Here is a 22,236-nt window from a genome sequence, read left to right on the forward strand (position 1 = left end):
ATACAGAAATCTATCAACGTAATCCACTATATGAAGGAACTCAAAGGAAAAAAAACACATTATCACTTCATTAGATGCTGAGAAAGTATTTGACAATATCCATTATCCCTTCATGATACACGTAATCCACTATATAAAAAAACTCAAAGAAAAAAATCACATGACCATTTCAGTAGAAGCAGAGAAAGTATTTGACAAAATCCAATACCCTTTATAATAAAACTCTTGGAAAGATCATAAATTCAAGGACCATACCTAATAATAGAAAAGCAATACACAGCAAAGCAGTAGCCAACATCAAACTAAATGGAGAGAAACTTGAAGCAATCCCTCTAAAATTAAGAACTAGACAAGGCTGTCCATTCTCTTCCTACCTGTTCAATATAGTACTCAAAGACCTAGCAAAAGCAATTAGACAACAAAAGAAGGTAAAAGGCAAACAAATTGGAATGGAAGATATCAAAATATCACTATTTGTAGATGATATTTGCCTAAAGGAGTACTACTCAGTTATTAAAAACAACAAATTCATGGAATTCTTAGGCAAATGGGTGGAACTATAAAATATCATCCTGAGTGAGGTAACCCAGTCACAAAAGAACACACATTTCATGCACTCACTAAAAAGTAGATATTAGCCCAGAAGCTTGGAACACCCAAGATAGAATTCATAGAGCAAATGAAGCTCAAGAAGAAGGAAGACTTCAGTACTTCTTAGAAGGTGGAACTATAAAATATCATCCTGAGTGAGGTAACCCAGTCACAAAAGAACACACATTTCATGCACTCACTAAAAAGTAGATATTAGCCCAGAAGCTTGGAACACCCAAGATAGAATTCATAGAGCAAATGAAGCTCAAGAAGAAGGAAGACTTCAGTACTTCTTAGAAGGGGGAACTAAATACCCACAGGAGGAGATACAGAGACAAAATGTGGAGCAGAGACTGAAGGGAAGGCCATCCAGAGACTGCCCCACCTGGGGATCCATCCCTCATACAGTCACCAAACCCAGACACTATTGTGGATGTCAGCAAGTGCTTCCTGAAAGGAAGATGATATGGCTGTCTCCTGAGAGGCCCTCTTTGTGCCTGACAAATACAGAAGTGCATACTCACAGCCAACTAATGAACGAAGCACAGGGTCCCCCATGGAGGAACTAGAGAAAGGACCCAGGGAGCTGAAGGATCTTGCAGCCTCTTAGGAGGAACAAAAATATGAACCAACCAGCACCCCCAGAACTCCCAGGGACTAAACTACCAACCAAAGAGTACACATGGAGGGAACCATGGTTCCAGCCACATATGTTGAAGGTAATGGCCCTGTCAGACCTCAATGAGAGGAGAGGCCCTGGGTCCTGTGAAGGCTCCACGCCCCAGTGACAGGGAATGCCAGGATAGGGAAGCGGATGTGGGTGGGGTAGTAAGCAGGTGGAGGAGGGATGGGATAGGGGCTTGGAGGGGAAATGAGGAGAGGGGATAACATTTGAAATGTGAATAAAGAAAATATCTAATGAAAAAGTGAGTGAAATAAAAAGTAACAAACACATTGAAAGTAAGAGCATTGTTACATCAGAGCAGGAGGAGGGAGCAAGATTAGAAGGAGAATACAGAGTTTAATATCTTAAATATAAGGCAACTTTATAAAATAAGAGCAATATGCACAATGCAGAGAAAAAGAGGCAAAAACAAGAAACTACAGAGAGAGTGGAAGGAGCAGGTAGGACCCTCCTTACCACAGGACAGAACATGTCTTTTCTTAAAAGCAAGGCAAGCTTAGTTGTACTAAAGAGGACAAAGCGTTCTGCTATGGACTTGGGTTAAATTCATTTAGCAACAAACTTGAAGAAGCTTTTCTTTCTCTATTCAATAAAGATTGGAGCTCATTTTTCATCCAGAATGAATGAGTTCATTCTGCACTGGTGCTTGATCTTTTGCTCCAAATGCATTTGTAAGTATAGATGTGTGTGTGTGTGTGTGTGTGTGTGTGTGTGTGTGTGTGTGTAATTATGAGATAAGGATGTAGTTTGGCCCAACTGGTTTTAATGGAGATATATGAATGTGTAAGCATGAATCCATATGTAATTTTATGTGAGTTTATCCATGTTTACTTATGTAAAAACATTCTTCTGCAAATTTGACTCTCTTCTTCTGGTTCAATAGAAGTTTATTGCTCCAAATCTCTCCCTAGCCAAACAAGCAAGAGGCATCTGGACACGAGGGGAAGGGTTCTAGCAAGCAATCCCTTACTTAATCCACTGCTGTTTTAAAATGAGGTGCTAAGTGCCAGTCTGATTTGAAGATGCTATAATTTTGGTTGTATGGTTTTGGCTTCTTTATCAAAATACAAGTGTCCACAGGCGTGTGGGTTTAATTCTGGGTCTTTGATTCTATTTGGTTGATTAACCTGACTGTCCGTGTCCACTATAACGCAATTTATATCACTATTGCTCTGTAGTACAGCTTGAGGTCAGGGATGGTGATTCTTTCAGAAGTCTTTACTTGTTCAGAATTGTTTCGTTCATGTGAAACTAAGAATTGCTCTTTCCATGTCAGTAAATTATTGTGTTGCTATTTTTATGGGGATTGCATTGAATCAGTAGATTTCTTTTAGTAAGATGCCCATTTTTACTGTATTAAACCTATCAATCCATGAGAATGGGAGACCTTTCCATCCTCTGATTCCCCAGCATGGTAATTCTAAAACTTCCTTCTTTCATGATCTACTACTGTCTGAGAAATTGAAAGTCCCACCTCTGTCTCCCTGTCCAGTCATTTGCTACCAGCAAATTTATTTAGCATTTAGCACAACCTGGGAGGAAGGACAGTGTCTCACACTTAGACATGCAAATTCTCCTATAATTTGGGAACCCCGTTAAGATAATATTAGCAATAAACCAAATCTACAACTGTATATAATTACTTGTAAGTGGATATTAGACAAAGAGTAAAGAAGAAGGTTGAGGCTTGACTCGGCTGGCATCAGGGGTGAGAGCCTGGGCAGGGCCATGCTGCACCACTTCTGATGGGCTGGAACCCTTCAGGTTCCGGGATGCACTGCCTCATCAGGCGTCCTAGGATCCCGCTGGATGGAGGACACCGGGCTCAGGGAGGCCAAACTCAACTGGTCTGTCCACAGCGTCTGGGGCGGAGGCCCTGGAGTCTGAGCTGGAGGCACACACTGAGGAGTGGCGTGGCTCGCAGGAGGCGCTGCTGTGGCTGCTGCTGCTGGTCACTGCCATGGGAGCGCTGGGCGGTGGCTTCCTCCTCTGGCTCCTGGACATGAGTGGCAATGAGCTCCCAGCGCTGGGACCTGAGCTGCTGACACTGAGCAGCCAGGGCATGCTGCTGGCCAGGAACAACCGGCTGGGCTGCCCAGGCTCACCGTCCAAGGGCCTGCCTGGCCCAGTTGCTGCTCTGCTGCAGCCTCCAGATGCTCATCCTCAGTGGCAACCACTTCCAGGAGCTTCCTGCCTTGCTGCTGGAGTTGCATGTGCTCAGACCTTCAGCCTGGGCTGGGAGGCAATTAGCTGCAGAGCATCCCGGCAGAGATGGAGAATTTGCAGAGTTTAGAATATTTATACCTTGGAGTAAACGTCATTGAAGAAATCCCACCAGAAGAATTAGCAAATCTGCCTTCTGAGTTACTAGGTGCTGTGTGACAAGATCCAAAGTGTGCCTACTCAGCAATCACCGCTGCATTCGCTTCGATCCTCAGTTTTCATAACTTGGTGACATACCTGCCTCGAGAGATCCGTAATCTTATTCCCTGGAAATGTTGAGTTTACGAGGAAACCCATTGGTTGGTTGTTTTGTTAGAGATTTTACATGACCATACAGCTCTTCTGGAATTAGCCTCAAGGACCATTAAGAATCGAAGTATTTTTTACACACGATGGACTTCCTGGGAGTCTTCATAGATACTTGGGTTCAGCCAACAATTGTCCAAAACCCAAAGTGTGGTGGAGTCTATTTCGACTGTGGTGTCAGACAAATTAAGTTTGTGGGTTTCTGTGGGAAGTACTGTCTTCCCTCATGCACTGCGTGCTCCAGAATGCTCCTCCCACTGCACTCTGCCTCACACAACTCCACATCCCAGAGTGAGTCTGACTCAGAAGATGAAGCCAGTGCACACAGAATGCAGAAAGTTCTTCATGGTTGGGGAGCAGTGGGTATTGATAAATCACGGAGCTGAAGTGACTTAAAAAGAAACCGGTCTTGAAGTTGATTGGAGACCTGAGCGTTTTTCGTCTTGAATGTCCATGTAAGACTTTGCCATGGTGTGAAAGAAAGGTTTTGCATTTTATCTTCACATTTAGCAGGAGTGAGTCCGGTCCCGAGTTTAGACTCTTTGAGTGTAATTTATTATCAATGGCAGTTCAAAATTAAGCTGATTGACCACAATTTTCATGTAAGTCTTTGAAGAAACACTAGCAGCATGGTTCATTCTGAAGAGCAGTCATGTTTGCAATCAGCCAGATCAACCTCAGACAGCTGAGTTGATTAAAGAAATCATCACAGTCCTCTTACCAGGGCTGGTTTATGCTGAACACTATACACAAATAAAATGAACCTTCTCCTTGTGTTACCCCTGGACTGTTGAAAGCCTGTCTAAACAACTAACTGGACAGTAAGGCCTATAAATTTTAATATATTTAAACCAGCTCTTGTCTTGTGTGATTGTTACTAACTTTATATAAACTAGCAGTTCATTAATCCTGGCAAGATTATGGAAGCTTATTGTAGAAATTATTTCAGAGCAACCTACAACCTGACACTGTGCAAAACACTTGGAAATATACTTTAACTAGCTGAATAATTGTATACATAATACCTGAGTTCTGAGGGCCTGGAACTCTGTAGAATGGACTGACCTGGAACTAAGAGATCTCCCTGGAAGAACTCCCAGATGGGACATCTTCCAGGTGGCAATTCTAGGGGTCCTCTGCCTCCCTAGTTGCTGATATTATAGGTGTACACCACCATCTGCTTCCATGGCCATCTTAACTTTGTGTTAACTGCAATGATCTCTTCTAAATAAATGTCTTTTACACTTAATGAGAGGCTAAAGTCTTGATCTGTGTATTCACCAAGAGGCAGAATAATAGGTTTGGACCCCCCAAAATATCTAGATAACAAGTAGTCTAAGAACTGCTAAGTAGTCTAAGAACCTTCTTTACAACATCGGACTAAATGAGGAAAAGTCGGGCATAGTTGTGCACACCTTGAGACCTGCACTTGGGAGGTAGAGGCAGAAGAACAGTACTTCATAGTTAACCTAGGCTCCATAGTTCATTTGAGGCCAGCCTGGGCTACATACATGAAAACTTGTCTCAAGGTGGAAGGGAGATTATTTTAACAACCACGTGTTTCTCCTTTGTTTCTCTTGTTTACTAAGCCAAGATTTCCTCTACATTTAAAAGAAAAACTACAATTACATAAGTCAGAGTGAAGCAGAGCCTATTATGTTGGTCCTCAGTAGAGGAGTTCACAGAGCCAGCAACCACTGAACACCGAAGAAAGCATTGAGAGAACATTAAATACATTGTATCCCTAAGGTGGGGAAGAAAAATAGTAACACAAAGTGTTGTCATCGGAAATTAATAAATTTTACTAACTAGTTGATTAGGAATAAAATACTAAAAGTATAAGCTAACATTAAAAGGCATGAAACTGTCACTGCTGATCATTAACCAACCTATAACAGGAAGTCTAGTTGGTAAGTGCCAAAAGCAGTTTCAGATTGCAGTGGGACATCAGGTGATCTCTTGAAGAGTGCTTTATTAGAAGCCAACTGTATTCAGAATCCTTGCATATTACATTTCTTTATTTTTATTTTTATTTTATTCGATATATTTTTTATTTATATTTCAAATGATTTCCTCTTTTCTGGTCCCCCACTCCCTGAAAGTCACATAAGCCTCCTTCCCTCCCCTGTTCTCCCACCCACCCCTTCCCACTTCCCTGTTCTGGTTTTGCCTTATACTGCTACACTGAGTCTTTCCAGAACCAGTGGCCACTCCTCCATTCTTCTTGTACCTCATTTGATGTGTGGATTATGTTCTGGGTATTCCAGTTTTCCAGGCTAATATCCACTTATTAGTGAGTGCATACCATGACTGATCTTTTGAGACTGGGTTACCTCACTTAGTGTGATGTTCTCTAGCTCCATCCATTTGCCTAAGAATTTCATGAATTCATTGTTTCTAATGGCTGAATAGTACTCCATTGTATATATATACCACATTTTTTGCATCCATTCTTCTGTTCAGGGATACCTGGGTTCTTTCCAGCTTCTGGCTATTATAAATAGGGCTGCTATGAACATAGTGGAACATATATCCTTATTACATGCTGGGGAATCCTCTGGGTATATGCCCAGGAGTGGTATAGCAGGATCTTTCGGAAGTGACATGCCCAGTTTTCTGAGGATCTGCCAGACTGATTTCCATAGTGGTTGTACCAATTTGCAAGCCCACCAGCAGTGGAGGAGTGTTCCTCTTTATCCACATCCTCACCAACACCTGCTGTCTCCTGAGTTTTTAATCTTAGCCATTCTGACTGGTGTAAGGTGAAATCTCAGGGTTGTTTTGATTTGCATTTCTCTGATGACTCATGAATTTGAGCATTTTTTAAGATGTTTCTCTGCCATCCGAAGTTCTTCAGGTGAGAATTCAACTCTGGACCCCATTTTTAATAGGGTTATTTGGTTTTATGGGGTCTTCTTGAGTTCTTTGTATATATTGGATATTAGCCCTCTATCTGATGTAGGGTTGGTGAAGATCTTTTCCCAATTTGTTGGTTGCAGATTTGTACTTTTGATGGTGTCCTTTGCTTTACAGAAACTTTGTAATTTTATGAGGTCCCATTTGTCAATTCTTGATCTTAGAGCATACACTACTGGTGTTCTGTTCAGGAACTTTCCCCCTGTACCGATGTCCTCAAGAGTCTTCCCCAGTTTCTTTTCTATTAGCTTCAGAGTGTCTGGCTTTATGTGGAGGTCCTTGATCCATTTGGAGTTGAGCTAAATACAAGGAGACAAGCATGGATCAATTCCCATTCTTCTGCATGCTGACCTCCAGTTGAACTAGCACCATTTTTTGAAGAGGCTATCTTTTTTTCCATTGGATGTTTTCAGCCCCTTTGTCGAGGATCAAGCGGCCATAGGTGTGTGGGTTCATTTCTGGATCTTCAATCCTGTTCCATTGATGCCTGCCTGTCACTGTACCAATACCATGCAGTTTTTAACACTATTGCGCGGTAGTATTGCTTGAGGTCAGGGATACTGATTCCCCCAGAATTTCTTTTGTTGTTGAGAATAGTTTTAGCTATCCTGGGGTTTTGTTATTCCAGATGAATTTGAGAATTGGTCTTTCTAACTCTATGAAAAATTGAGTTGGGATTTTGATGGGTATTGCATTGAATTTTTATATTGCTTTTGACAAAATGGCCATTTTAACTATATTAATCCTGGTGATCCATGAGCATGGGAGGTTTTTCCATTTTTTGAGGTCTTCTTCCATTTCCTTCTTCAGAGTCTTGAAGTTCTTGTCATATAGTTCTTTCACATGTTTGGTAAGAGTCAACCCAAGGTACTTTATACTGTTTGTGGCTATTGTGAAGGGTGTCAGTTCCCTAATTCTTTCTCAGCCTGTTTATCCTTTGAATATAGGAAGGCTACTGATTTGCTTGAGTTGATTTTATAACCTGGGCATATACCCAAAGGATTCCCCAGCATGCAATAAAGACACATGCTCCATTATGTTCATAGCAGCCTTATTTATAATAGCCAGAACCTGGAAAGAACCCAGATGTCCCTCAAAGGGAGAATGGATACAGAAAATGTGGTATATTTACACAATGGAATACTACTCAGAAATTAGAAACAATGAATTCACAAAATTTTTAGGCAAATTGTTTGATCTGGAAAATATCCTAAGTGAGGTAACCCAATCACAAAAGAATACACATGGAATGCATTCTCTGATAAGTGGATATTAATTAGCCCAGAAGCTCTGAATTTGGAAGGCACAAATCGCATAACAAATGACTCCCATGAAGAAGTATAGAGAGGGTTCTGATCCTGGAAAGGATTGATCCAGCATTGGAGGGGAATATAAGGACAGAGAAAAAGGAGGAAGGTGATTGGAGAATGGGTGGAGAGAAAAGGTTTATGGGACATATGGGGAAGGGGATCTGGGAAAGGGGAAATCATTTGAAATGTAAACAAAGTATATAGAAAATAAAAATATTAAATAAAAAAAAGAAAAAAGAAAAGTAAATGAAGACTATATTCAGTAAAAATAAATAAATAAATATTCAGACATTAAAGAAAGATATGGCAATATCTTTCAGGAAATAACATCTATAAAACATAGGTAACCTACTTCAAAGAGATCCAACGTATTTCTAGTAAAAAGCAGGAGGGCAAAGTTGTGGCTAATTGAAGATGCAATAAGACACAGGGGACAGCATTCACTTCACCTGGTTAACAACAAAATGCCCTTTTGCAGTTGGAGGCAGGAGAAACAAATGAACCTTATCTAACTGTAATGTGTACATGTGGGAAATAACTGAAGATAGAGTTTTTTTTAAATCAATGTGACAAATGCCTGAAGTTCTGGTACATACAAAACTGAAAGACCCAGACAATGAGTACTTGTATTAAGGATGCAGTTAAATATTTTTAATCCTTATATTTAATCCCTTCTAACCTTTGGCAAAAAGCCCACAGAGACCAACTGCTGAGATCCTCCCAGAGATCTCCACCACCTAGAAACAGAAACACCTACCAACTGTTTTACCCAGAGGCCTTTGCTCCTTTGTGCTACACCCAGTTAACTGTTCCACCCAGAGGCCTTTGTGTCCTGTCCTCGTGCTATGCCCTGCTAAATACTTCACCAGAGACGTTGCACCCTGGTTGCAGGACAGAATAGCTCGTGGTACACATTTCTGCCCATAGCCACTGTACAGGAGGCAGTTGCAAAGACTTCTGCCATCACTGCTGACAGAAACGCACTCTAGCTGGAGGTGGCAGAAGGGCAAAGGGAGCCTTCGTTTTCTAAGCAGAAGATGGGGATTATGAAGGTGAATTTCTGAAGACACAAAGTGAGTTGGAATGAATTTCATGTCCTATTAGAACGGTGTGGGTTTTAATGTTCTGCAGTGAACAAGGTGTGAATGGAGACCTGTTGGAATGAATTTCATGTCCTATTAGAATGGTGTGGGTTTTAAGGTTCTGCAGTGAACAAGGTGTGAATGGAGACCTGGCCTCTGCCCCGTCAGGAATAGCTGTGTGTTTCAAGGTCCTGCAGAAGTCTGAGTGTATCAGTTGCAGAGCTGGTTGGGTTCTAGGGAAGAGGGAATTTGTTTCTGTGTGACAGAAGGTGAAATACTGGCAATCACGCAGAGAAAACAAATTGTAAGCCTCCCACAGTGTTGCTTAGTGAGTGCTGAGGTACAGTTAAGCAGCTAAACACATGATGGATGCATGGTCTGCACTTTCTTCTGGCACTACCTTGTTGGAATCTTTATACTCAGAAAAGTTTGAAACATCAGGGCATGCTTGTTATGGATTATCCCATAAACTGACTGGTTTGGAATCCTATGCTAATGTTGACACACAAGCCCTTGGAGATAAAGACTGTTGTCACAGCATATCTCCAACATCTGCAGAGCCAGAATCCTGGGTTGGCATTCAGGGCTGTACAGAGAGCATCATATGGACAACAGCAAGGGAACTTGTCATGCCTGGTTCTTCCTTAGAATACCTAAATGTAACCTCCCTCCAATGAGTTTACCACAGGCACAGTGCTTTGAGTCATGACTTACATCTCCATAGCAGGTCCTGGGAGAGCTTGTTTTTGTTTCGGTCTCTTTTGTGACCACCTGGACACCAAAGCATCTCCTTTACAAGGTCTGCGCCATCTTATAAGGACTCAAGTCATAATTTCCATTAAGTGTTTTGTGCCAAGAGGAGCTAATTCTTATGGAATTGGCAAAAGGAAAAAGAACTTGCTGTTTCTCTCTGCATGTCGTAACACAAGTAACTATTTTCTTTTGCTTCAAAGGACAGCAAAGTTGGTATAAATTGTCATGATATTATGGGTGATACTAACTTTGTCTTTTCATATTAATCTTTTCATTCATGGTTGAATGTCTTTATAGGAAAAAGAATCTTTTATAGAGTCAAGAATCCTTATGATTGGGGGAGCACTGACAAACGCATGGCTTTATACAAAGGTCAGTTGAATTGCATGTATTCTTAAGGTTTTCATTGTTTCCTGTATTGGAAAGTTTTTATTTTGCTGTCCTAAAAAGGTACACCACCACAAACTTATGAACCATAAGAGTTAAAATATAAACTCTTGTGATAAATCATATACATTGGAAAATTGATACTGATGTATTTAAAAAAAAAATGACAGGGCCCTTCTACGGATGAGGACAGGGTCGGAAGAAAGAAGTAGAAGGGTTGTTATAGTTAAATTTCAGTAGATACACACATGGATTTCTCATAACTAACACTCTCCAATTTGTGTAAATAACATGTGCAAGCAATGTATATATATATATATATATATATATATATATATATATATATATATATATATATATATAAATTTGAAGCTCTACCACCCTCAGTAAGACAATAGTGATAGACAGATGGTGCAGTGCTTCCTGGTATTAAGAAAGTCCTGGTTTGGGTCTAAGCAACACATGTTGACTCACAACCACCTGTGCCATCAGTTTAAGAGATCATATGTGCTCTTCAGGACTCCTGGCAACACTCATTGCACATAAACCTCATATAAGCATACACACACGTACACATGTACACACACGCACATGTGCACACACACAAACACACACACACACATGGACACAACTAAATGTAAAAATGTAAATAGTATGTACTTTTACTAATACAGTAATGATGAGTGTTTGTAAAAATAACATGTGAAGGGTTGGGTATCTTTTCACATGTAGAGACATTTACTTGACAGAGTTTGATAATAAATGATGACAATAGGTCAAGTATTCTTTTTTATATAAATGAAGGACATGGAAAGAAGGCTTACTTAGGCTAATGCTTTAATGGTGTTACTAGCAATATCAGAGTTTCTTTTTTCTTGAGGTTTTAGTTAAATGAATAAAATAATATTGTAAAACTCTTGAATGACGCTCTTGAACTTTTTTTCAAGTATTGTGAGAAAACCATGACAGGCTAGCAGTAAACGTTAGGAGCCAACACAAGGGAATGAAGAGGACAAAGGAAGCCACTCCTGTCACAGTGGAGGTCACCAGGCAGTCGTGTAGGCAGTCTATGTAAGGCTAAAGATAACGTGTGGAAAAGGCCAGAGTACACAAAAATGCATTCATAATCTTTGGTTGGTAGCAGAAAGATAGAAAGAGGAAGAAATGGAAAAGGAGGATGAGGACAAAGAGGAGGAAGAAGACAAAAATTACTTTTCTAAAATAGGATTGTGGTGGTTTGAATGAAAACGCCCTCCATACACTCACAGAGATTGGCACGATTAAGTGGTGTGACTTTGCTGGAGCACATAGGACATGTTGGAGGATGTATGTGACTGAGGGTGGGCCTCGAGGTTTCAAATGCTCAACCCAGGCTCAGGGTCCCTCTCTCTTCCTTCTCCCTTCCAATCCAGATGTAGATTTCTCAGTTAACTCTGCAGTACCATGTCTGCCTGTATACCACCATGTCTCCTGTCATAATAATAATGGTTGTATTTCACCTCTGAAATACAACCCAGCCCCAATTCAGTATTCTCCATTTTAAGAGTTGCAATGGTTATGGTTCCTCTTCACAGCAATCAAACACTAAGATGGAAACTGGTGCCATGGCCTGTGGTGTTGCCAAGATCGGACGGACCATGCTTTCATCTGGAGGAATACAGAAGACTTTCAGACTTCGAACTAAAGTGCAGATGGACAATTCAAGCAGGGTTTATTGGGTTATAGTAGTAGGATCATGGAAGACTGTGATGCTTGGTGTTATTTAAACTGTGAGGGCTCAGTTAGAGAAGATTCAGGGAAGAATATTATTAGTATGGTGCCTAGAAAAATATTCTTGTGATATTTTGGCTAAGAGCATTGCTGCTTTCTACAATTATGTTAAGATCAATCTGAGGCTAGATTGAACATAATATGCATTAAAAGTTTTGACAGAGGACACTTAAAGCAGCCTAGCATTGACTGTGTCATGTGGTTCTTTTTGGTCTGACTTATGCAGTTTTATAGTGAAAAGGAACAATCTGAACTAGGAAAAATACAAAATGTACCGTCTGAAAAAGAGAGCACCAGGACATTTAAAGCAACTAAATCCTGTACTCAAGGACATTTAAAAAAATTTAAAGAAGTGTCTGATGCTAGATGAAATACAAGGAATGATTGACATCAAGGTAAGACAAGACCCAGCCAAGCTTCCAACTCATGAAAAGGCCCGATTCATACCTTAATACTAGCACTAGGGAGGCAGAGACAAGTAGACTTCAGAGTTCAAAGCCACCATGTTTTTTCAGAGGAATTTCTAAGCCGTTCAACCTTAGGCACTGAAGAAAACCATTGAAAACAGAAAGCTGGTGAAAAATGTATTTGAAAAATAAGAATGTTTTAATAAGGGTGTTATTTTCCAGCACAACAAGAAACAAAACTTGGCAGCCTTGACCTTGTGGTCATGTCAGAGTCAAGGTTACAAGAAAGAGGTTGTGAAATCTCCCTCCGTGTTGAAGAGAATTCTCAGAGGTCAGACATGTTAGGGGTGACCCTGCATAGAGATCAAGAGAGGCCATTGCATGAACCTGTGAAGGTGAAGCCTGGATTGCCTTGGAGACCCCAAGATGTTAGAGATGCCAGAGCCCTGGGATCTCTGCTGAGGAAAGCTGCTAACACAGGGCCGAATCACCCCAAGAAAAATAGTGTGTTGCACTCAACAAGTATGAAAGGAGTTGGAGATCTGAAGAGTGTTTTGACATCATACATGAAGATGCAGAGTTTGGAGTCTGTTCAGCTGGTTTTTAGTCTCCCTTGGCCCAGTATTTCCTCATTACATCCTCTTTATACCCTTTGGGAATGGTAATGTATATATCCCCTGCCATTATTTTTTGAAAGTATGTGACTTGCTTCTTCATTGTGATTTTACAGGGGATTACAGTGAGATTGCATGAGACTCAGACAAGACTTTGCTTTCAAACGAAGCTGTTCCTGTGATAGACAATGGGGACATTCTAAGTAAGACTAAATGATTTTTGCATGATGATGATGGACTATTGATGCAATGGAGTAGAATGTAGTAGTTTGAGTGAAAATGGCACTAAAGTGGCACAGGGAGTGACACTTTTAGGAGGTGTGGCCTTGTTGGAGTAAGTGTGGCCCTGTTGGAGAAATTGTGTCACTGGGAATGGGCCTTGACTTTCCAAATACTCAAGCCAGGTCCAATGTCTCTTTCTCAGGAGCTTGCCAATTCAGTTGTAGAACTCTTAGCTATCTCTTCAACATTATGTCTACCTGTATTCCACCATGCTTCCCAATATGATGATAATAGACTATAACACTGAACTATAAACAAGCCCCAATTAAATGTTTTTCTTCAGAAGACTTGTTGAGTTCTGGTTGCCTTCCCAGAGGCCATTTAATTGCCAGGGACCCTATGTAAGACCACACCTAATGCCCACAATTTCCCTTTAAAGTAGGCCTAACATCACCAAAAGGCACCCAATGCTCTGGGTTCTATATTCTGTTCCATGACTCTGGAAGCTTTCCCAGAGGCCATGTGGGCACTAGGGACCCAAGGTAAGACATGGTCCCCTGCATACTAGATCCCCTTAAAGTGTACCCAAAAGCCATAAATTATATCCCATCTTCTGGGCAACCATATTAGACACTACAATGTTGCTAGAAGATCTTTACATTCCCAGAGGTCATGCCAGTTCTAGGGATCAAGAGGTGATGGTGGTTCCCCAAATCCAAATCCAAGAGGTTGTCCAGGCCAAAAAATCTTAGAAAAGAGACCACACTGGACCTGAAGTCTGACTGATCACCAGAACTGCAGGCAACCCAGGACAGAAGATCAGAACAGAAACAAAATTCAAGGAAAACAATATTCCTGTGGTTGAACTAGGGCTGAGGAGGAGGGCAACTCTGTAGGAGGATCAGCAGTCTCAATTAACTTGGACCCCTGAACTCTGTCAAACACTGGACCACCAAACAGGGAGCATACATCAGTTGATATGAGGCTCCCAACAAATGTACAGCAGAGGACTGCTGGATCTGTGTTCAATCAGAGATGATGCACTTAACCCTCAAGAGACTGGAGGCCCAAGGAAGTTTAGAGGTCAGGTGGGGTGGGATGAGAGTTTGGAAAATCCTGTGGAGAGAGAGGGTAGGGAGGAGTTGGGATGTGGAATAGTCGGGAGGGTGGATGGGAGGGGGAATAAAATATGGAATGTAAAATTTTATTAAAAAAATTAAAAAGAAAGAAAAGACCAAACCTCAGAATAATAGCAATAGAAAAAATATTCCCAGGTCAAGGTGTCAGGAAATAACTTCAGTAAAATTATAGAGGAAAATTTCCCTAAACTAAAGAGATATCTATAAATGTACATGTAGCTTACAAAACACCACATAGATTGAGCCAGAAAAGATCTTCCACCAAAAGATAATCAAATATATATGTATAGGTACTTATGTATATATTATATATGTATATATGTATATATTATTAAAAAACTATACATAGGAAAAAATATTTAAAGCAGAAAGGGAAAGAGGGAAAGTAACATATGAAGGCAAATGTGTTTAAATTTCACCAGAATTCTCAACAGATACTCTAAAACCCAGAAAGACCTAGAAAGCTGACTTACAGACTTTAAGACACCAGATACGTCATTCCAGACTATGATATCCAGCAAACCTCTCAATCAACAGAGATGGAGAAAATAAGATATTCTGTGGGAAAAGACACTAAATAACATCTACAAATCCAGCCCAAAGAAGATACTAGAAGGAAAAATCCATTCTGAGCAGGTTAACAACACCAAAGAAAACACAGCAAATAAAAAGTTGCACAGGAGATAAACCAAAGGAAGGTACACACACACACACACACACACACACACACACACACACACACACACACACACAAGGTCTCCAGTACCTAAGAGGTCATCTTGCATACAGCTCCACAAGTGAGCCCAGTTCTCTGCTAAGTGGAAGCAAGGCCCAGATCTGAGTGCCCCATCATCATGCTGGTCTTGAGACGGTCTCAAGACCCAGATTTACTGTACGCTGGTACTAGGGCAAACCTAGTATTTAGGCCACAAAAGGCCACTCTAGGACAGACCCAAAACCTAGGATACAAGTAAATGCTACACACACTCAGATGCTTGGTATCTTAAACACTGAATGCGTACTGGACCTAAGGGTAACTCAAGTTCCTTTGGTCAGCTAAAACTCATGGGGTAGAGGCCATATATTTATTGCACAAAGACTGGTCAAGTAGCCTCTAGAATCAAAAAGGGACTGCTTTGTAATATTAGTAACCAGGAGGACACGCAATGACCTCTTAAGTGTCCAATGTCCAGAGGACCCAGCCCATTTTTATTACAAGGCAGGGCTAGTGCGCAAGCAGCCACATAATGTTCCTCAAGGCAAAAGCAGTGACCAGGGATGGGACTGCAGAGTGACACCGTAACAGCACAGCACCTAGGGGAGGCAAAGAAAGGGCATGTTCCAGGAGGGAGCAATAGCCAGGGACCACCATATTGTACTTCTGAGTGCTGTGAAGATTAACTCACTGGGCCACAGCTATCCTGGGACTGCTGCCCAGTGTGGAACTCCCTACAGGGGATGGGCAGGAGGAAAATCATTCAGAACATCTCAGAATCTTCCTTCAGACTTCAGGGGAAAATAACATTTTGCCTCTAATTTAAGCCTGCACTATAGAAAGATCCTCTCTCTGCCATACAGCCACCTGAAATTCCTGTCTCGCTCTGTCCTCCCTGCTCCTCTCTGCACCCTCAGCAGACTCCTCTCCACTCTCTGGTATCATCCTCCAGGGACCACAGGGCCTCTGACAGACCTTGAAACAGACAGAAGAAATCTTAGAAACCTGCAGAACTTATGCTTGGCTGTGCTGGCCCTGTGATGGCATGGGACCTCAGGCTGATTCCTCCCAAGTGCTCCATTCATCCCTTCACACTTTTCCAGCATCTTTGCCTAGCATTAGGCCACTATCCTCTGCTGTCTACATGTAGCTCAAGTTTTGGAGGAAGGGTATAGTCTTAGGAGGAGGAAGAACAGGATGGGATTTTTCTCTCTGGCATGATAGACTCAATGTCACCAATACCTTCAATGTGCATGCTGGAATATGTTAAGGGAAGAAGGAACTAGAGAGTGCATCCTTTCCAATCACACCCCACCTACTTGTTTCAGCCTGTGTCTCTGAAGCGCTCTTCGTTGGCTGCCATGACCTTGTTATTTTTCACTGGGAGGCAGTAACACAAGTTCCTTAAGGCTTTGGAAATCCTCTTCTTCAGGTCCCTCCAGGCCCGCTTTCTCAGTGGGACTCTGGGCACACCCTGGGATCTCCTTCGGAGCTGCTCCTGATGAACTGTTTCCCTTGAGGATGAGCTGGTGGTGTCTTGTAAGGATTCGATGCCTATATTCTCTTCCTGGTTCTCCTCACTGGGGGAAGGGCTGCTGGTTCTGGACTCCCAGGAGGACATGCTGCTACTTGTGTCTGTAGCACTAGAGCTCTCTTGGGCCATATCTTGCGTGTTTTCAAAGGTTGAGGATTGTGTGGATATGAAAAGTGACCATGGGGCTCCTGATGATGAGGTTAGCGTTGTTGTTGTTGCCTTTCTTTTTCTTGATGATGATTTTGTGGAATTGATGCTTCTCTCCTTCTCTCTGCATGTACTCTTTCCAACATGAGGCATAAGCCCCTGGAGTGGGGAGGTGTTCTCCAGAAAGCTACTCTCAAGGGAAGAAAGGCTGGGAGGTACACTATGCCTCCTCCTACAGCCTTTCCTTCCACATCCGGGCAGCTCAGAGAGAGTGGGCAAAGTGAAGGTGGAAAGAGTACGGGCACTGGTTCCCTTCCTTACAGGCCAGGGAGGGTTGGGGGCTTTTGTAGGGTCCAGAGTACTGCCCTGCCCTCCATCGTGATAAAATTGGGGCTGCGTGGTATACTTCTTTTTTATAATCAAATAAGTCGCCATATCATGATTGTACTTCCGTTCCCTCAAAGCCTCCCTGAGATCTTTAATGTTGTACCCCATAAGAAACATGTCAAAAGTGAGGTTGGATTCTGGTTCTCTAGGGATTTCCTCTGAAGATCTCAATGGGTCTTTATCATGGCACAGCCACGGGTGTACCAATATTTCTTTAATGGATGGCCTCATTATGGGGTCTATAGTCATTAATCTCTTTAATAGGTCTCGAAGCTCTGGAGACAGGTGATATGGGATCCAACAGCTCCGAGCTAGGATCAGATGCTTTATCTTGGAGTGCACTGTCTCTCGGAAGGGAAGGTGGCCAATAACTAAATAGTATAATACTACACCGAGACTCCAGATGTCAGTTGGGAGGCCATCATATTGTTTGTGATCAAACACTTCAGGAGCACAATATTGTGGTGTGCCACAAAATCCTTTGAACTTTTCCCCAGAGGCCAGTCTTTTGCCTAAGCCAAAGTCAGTAAGTTTCACATGCCCCTCCCAATCCAATAGGATGTTCTCGGCCTTGATGTCTCGGTGGACAATATTCTGACTGTGGATATAGTTGACGGCCAAAGAGAGTTCTGTAAATATCCTACGTGCCTCTTCCTCGTCCAGATGCCCACACTTGTTGATGTGTTTCAGCAGGGATCCCCGGGCTGCATATTCCATCACCAGGTATGTTTTCTGCCTTGTCTCAAATATCTGGAACAACTGTATTATGTGACTATGGTTCAGGGATTTCACAAGATCTATCTCAGAGATGACCAGGAAGTCTATATTTGTGCCCCTTTTCAATATCTTGATGGCTACCATGGTCCGGGTCTTAAGGTGGAGAGCCACTTTGACTTCTGCAAAAGACCCTTTATCTAGGGTGCCCAGGATATAGTAATGCTGTGCCAGGGGGTTCCCTTCATGACAACTGGCCTCGAGGTCCCCCGACATCACACTTCCATTCTCTTGGTCACCAGGAGCTACAGCAAGCAAAGATGGCAGGGAAAACAGATCAGAATTCCTTCTAAGATAGGTTACTACTAGAGATTCTGAGATTAAGAGACACAGACACTTCCATAGACGAGTCTGGCTCTGCCTAAGGACACAGGGAAACCAGAACAAAGCAAAGACAAACACAGAGGATGGAAAGAAGGAAGAAGGCTCAGAGCAGAAAGAGAGCAAGGGTGATGGAAGATAAAATTTTAGCCAGGAGAACAGGGATCCCGATTTCAAAGGAGCAGAACATTGAGAAGCTTACCCAAGACGTCCATCATGAAGGACTGAGCTAAAGGCCACACTTGAACATCAAGATAGCTTTACCCAGAAATGTGTGGGATGCAATTTGCCCCAGTAGACACAGTATCTACACGGGATGGGGGCAAAAGTCACACAGCACCTATGAATAAGAATGAAAATTTGTCAGTATTTTTCTGGAATGGATGTTGAGGTCACTCTGATATACAGAACATCTTAGTCCAACAGAGATATATACCACAATTTTTTCCTTATATGCAGGATACTGGTGGTTTGAGGTTGAATTAAAGGGAAGGGGAACTCTGAGCGGACTGGAGGATAAGAGGCAGGATGAGCTAGAGAGTAACAGACAGTGACAAAGTCAAAAGAGAAGTTAGGAAAACAAATATGGATGTTGGCCAGGGAGGGACGCTGCTCAGGTTTCTTCCCACATTTCATCCCAGCACTCCGGAGGCAGGCAAATCTTTGAGGTTGAAGCTACCCTGGTCTACACAGAAAGTTACAGGTTGGCCAAGGCCATACAAAGAAATCCAGTCTCCCAGGAACAATAAAACAAACTGAAGAAGGAAAGAGAAAGGAAGAAAGGAAGGAGAAAGGAGTGGAAAGGAAGGAAAACACATGGATGTTAATCCAGAAAGCAAAATGAAAATAATTAAACAAACAAGCAAACAACAAGAAGGCAAAGCTGTAAACAAAGCTCCCAAATGAATCAAATCACATAAACAGAAACCCAAACCTCTGAGTTTACGGAAACAGCAGGAAAGAACTCAGTCTGTGGACATGTAGCTGATGTTCAATGTCGAAATCCAAACAATCACCGATGTCCAAATCTGATCCAACTACCGAGTCCTGCAGTTCACTACCAAACAGCTCTCTGCACAGAAGGACACAAAACAGCCCGGACAGTGCACTATATGATCTTAGTCATTCCTCACAATGGCTCTCTGTGTCATCAGAGCATTAATGACCAATCAGAGCTGGCACAACCCACAGTGATTTTTCTCACTCCTTACAAGGTGCTCTGTCTGTTACTGTTCATTTCACTGAGAGCAAGCACTGGACAAGAGACACCTTAAGGGAGGGAGAGCTTTATTTAGATTGATGGCATGAGGGGTTTGGAGGGAATGTTGGGGTTCCCCCACTAGGGTTTTAGTCTCATGTCAAAAGGAATGTTTTAGATGGGGTGGGGACAAGAGAATCTCTCTCCCCCCCCTCTCTCGTGTGTGTGTGTGTGTGTGTGTGTGTGTGTGTGTGTGTGTATGTGCACACATTTGAGTGTGTGTTTCCAACCAGATGTATAAAAGTACAACAAACTTCATTTTGGAGATTTGGGGGTGAGGAAGCATCCAGGAGAGGGGCTCTCTGCTCCAAAACCAAGCAATCAAAGCTTGTCCTGGATTCTTAGCAGGCACAGATTTCTAATGGAAGATATTTCCCTTAGAAATAGGTGAAGATTGCTGGAATGTCATGTCCTGATCTTCTGGAGCTCAGAGTTTGGTGGGTTTTTTTCCCTCAGGAACTAGTGGGTTTTTTGATTAGTGATTACTCAGTTTTGTTTTTTGGTGTTTGTATTTATTTGTTTCACCCTGTTTCTTCCACATTTGCTCCATTGGCCAGGCTGGGAAGTCCTTTCAGGCCACAGGTTGCTTTTGCTTAGGTTCTAGGGCTCAGTAATGGAGCTCTTCAGGACAGGTGGAAAGGACACTGCCCCATGGCAGCCCCTGTTGTGGCACCTCATGTTGATGGCAGGAAGAGGGTGGAGAGTAAGCGCACCGCAGTGGTGGCTCCTGCTGAGGTACCTCATGGTGGTTACAGGCTGAGGCACCTCGCGGTTGTCACAGGCTGATGTACCTCACGGTTGTCACAGGCTGAGGCAGAAAAGGACATGCAGTGGCCTTGGCGGCTTCTCAGCTGTAACCTCACAGCAATGGGGACAGGGAACGTTAACAACTCAGGCACTACAATCTGAGCAGAATGTAATAAAGCTTACAACTAACAACAAATAAATCCCCAAGGAATTTACAAACTCCTGGAAATAAAAAAAAGCATTACTGAATAATTATGTTAATGAAGAAAAAGATTTTCAAAATGTGAAAGCGTAAAATTCCAACATTACATAATCAGTGTCACATACTTAAAGTAGTCCTATGAGGTAAATAGATACCTATAAGTGCTAACATTAATAAAAGAAATCAGTAAATCAAATATTTTAATTTAGTGAAACCTGAAAATTTGAGGAAAAAAAAATCAAACTTAGTTGTTCTGTAAGTCTCTGGTGAGCCTTAGCTTACCAGGATCTCCTGAATGAAAAACTCAGAGTCAGGAATCGATGTAAAAAACAAGAGGAATTTGTCATTCTAACATGATGGGTCACCCTGCACATGGAGAGAGAACGACCAAGTGCAACCCACGCAGCAGGATTTTATACAGTCCTCAGGGCAGCCGCCATTAGGCACAATGTGATTGGAGGAGGGGGGAAGAGGAAGAAGAGGAGGAGGAAGAGGAGGAGGAGGAAGGGGAGGAGGAGGAAGGGGAGGAGGAGGAAGGGGAGGAGGAGGAAGGGGAGGAGGAAGGGAAGGAGGAAAGGGAGGAGGAAGGGGAGGAGGAAAGGGAGGAGGAAGGGGAGGAGGAAGGGGAGGAGGAAGGGGAGGAGGAGGAAGAGGAGGAGGAAGAGGAAGGGGGAGGAGGAGGAGGAAAGAAAAAAATGAAAAGGAGGAAATTAAGAAAGAAGATACAATACTAAAAAATATTCCACAACACACTTGCAAACAGTGCAGCAGCAGCAGCGGGGGAAGATGGCTGAGGCTGTTCCGCAGCGTGCATGGACCGTGGAGCAGGGAGCAGCTGCCCAAGAAGGAAGGACATCATCAAGTTTCTGCAGGATCCTGGTTCAGATTCGTTTCTCACAGAGCATAAATTACACGGAAACATAAAAAAATGTAACTAAGACTGCTAATGAGGACCATTTGGTTAGTGCTATAACCATCTTTTTGAAAGTGTCTCAAGATTGCTGAAATCGGAAGTAAAGCGTCTGAACAGGTGAGAAACGTGAAGCTTGGTGACGATAAACCCAAAGATTCCAAGTCTGAGGAGACTCTGGAGGGTCCACCAAAATATACAAAATCTTCTAAAAAAAAATGGAGATAAAAACCAACATTCCTAAAAAGCGAGATGTTGTTCACTGCTGGTAAATGGGGACACTCCCAGATGGAACTGTTTTTGATCCTAATATTCAAACAAGGTCAAAGAAGAAAAATCCAAGCCTTTTAAGTTTTAAGGTTGGAGTAGGCAAGGTTAACAGAAGATAGGATGGAGCACTCTTGACTATGAATAAAGAAGAAAAGCCTCGACTGGAGATTGAACCAGAATGGCGGTACAGAAAGAAAGGACAGCCCGATGCCAGAATTCCACCAAACTCCAAGCTCACTTTTTTTTTATTATTCGATATAATTTATTTACATTTCAAATGATTTCCCCTTTTCTAGCCCCCCCACTCCCCGAAAGTCCCGCAAGCCCCCTTCTCTTCCCCTGTCCTCCCACCCACCCCTTCCCACTTCCCCGTTCTGGTTTTGCTGAATACTGTTTCACTGAGTCTTTCCAGAACCAGGGGCCACTCCTCCTTTCTTCTTGTACCTCATTTGATGTGTGGATTATGTTTTGGGTATTCCAGTTTTCTAGGTTAATATCCACTTATTAGTGAGTGCATACCATGATTCACCTTTTGAGTCTGGGTTACCTCACTTAGTATGATATTC

General features: G+C 42.3%; 3 pseudogenes; 2 read left to right on the forward strand and 1 right to left on the reverse strand.

The window, feature by feature from the left end:
* The first annotated feature begins 3,085 nt into the window (after nt 1–3,085).
* Nucleotides 3,086–4,191, forward strand: LOC127670672 (leucine-rich repeat-containing protein 58-like; annotated as a pseudogene).
* A 13,178-nt stretch (nt 4,192–17,369) lies between these two features.
* On the reverse strand, nt 17,370–18,178 carry LOC127670673 (sperm motility kinase X-like; annotated as a pseudogene).
* A 3,098-nt stretch (nt 18,179–21,276) lies between these two features.
* Nucleotides 21,277–21,904, forward strand: LOC127670987 (peptidyl-prolyl cis-trans isomerase FKBP3-like; annotated as a pseudogene).
* Nucleotides 21,905–22,236: the final 332 nt, after the last annotated feature.

Source organism: Apodemus sylvaticus, chromosome 20, assembly GCF_947179515.1.
Source record: "Apodemus sylvaticus chromosome 20, mApoSyl1.1, whole genome shotgun sequence".
Classification (NCBI taxonomy): Eukaryota; Metazoa; Chordata; class Mammalia; order Rodentia; family Muridae; genus Apodemus; species Apodemus sylvaticus.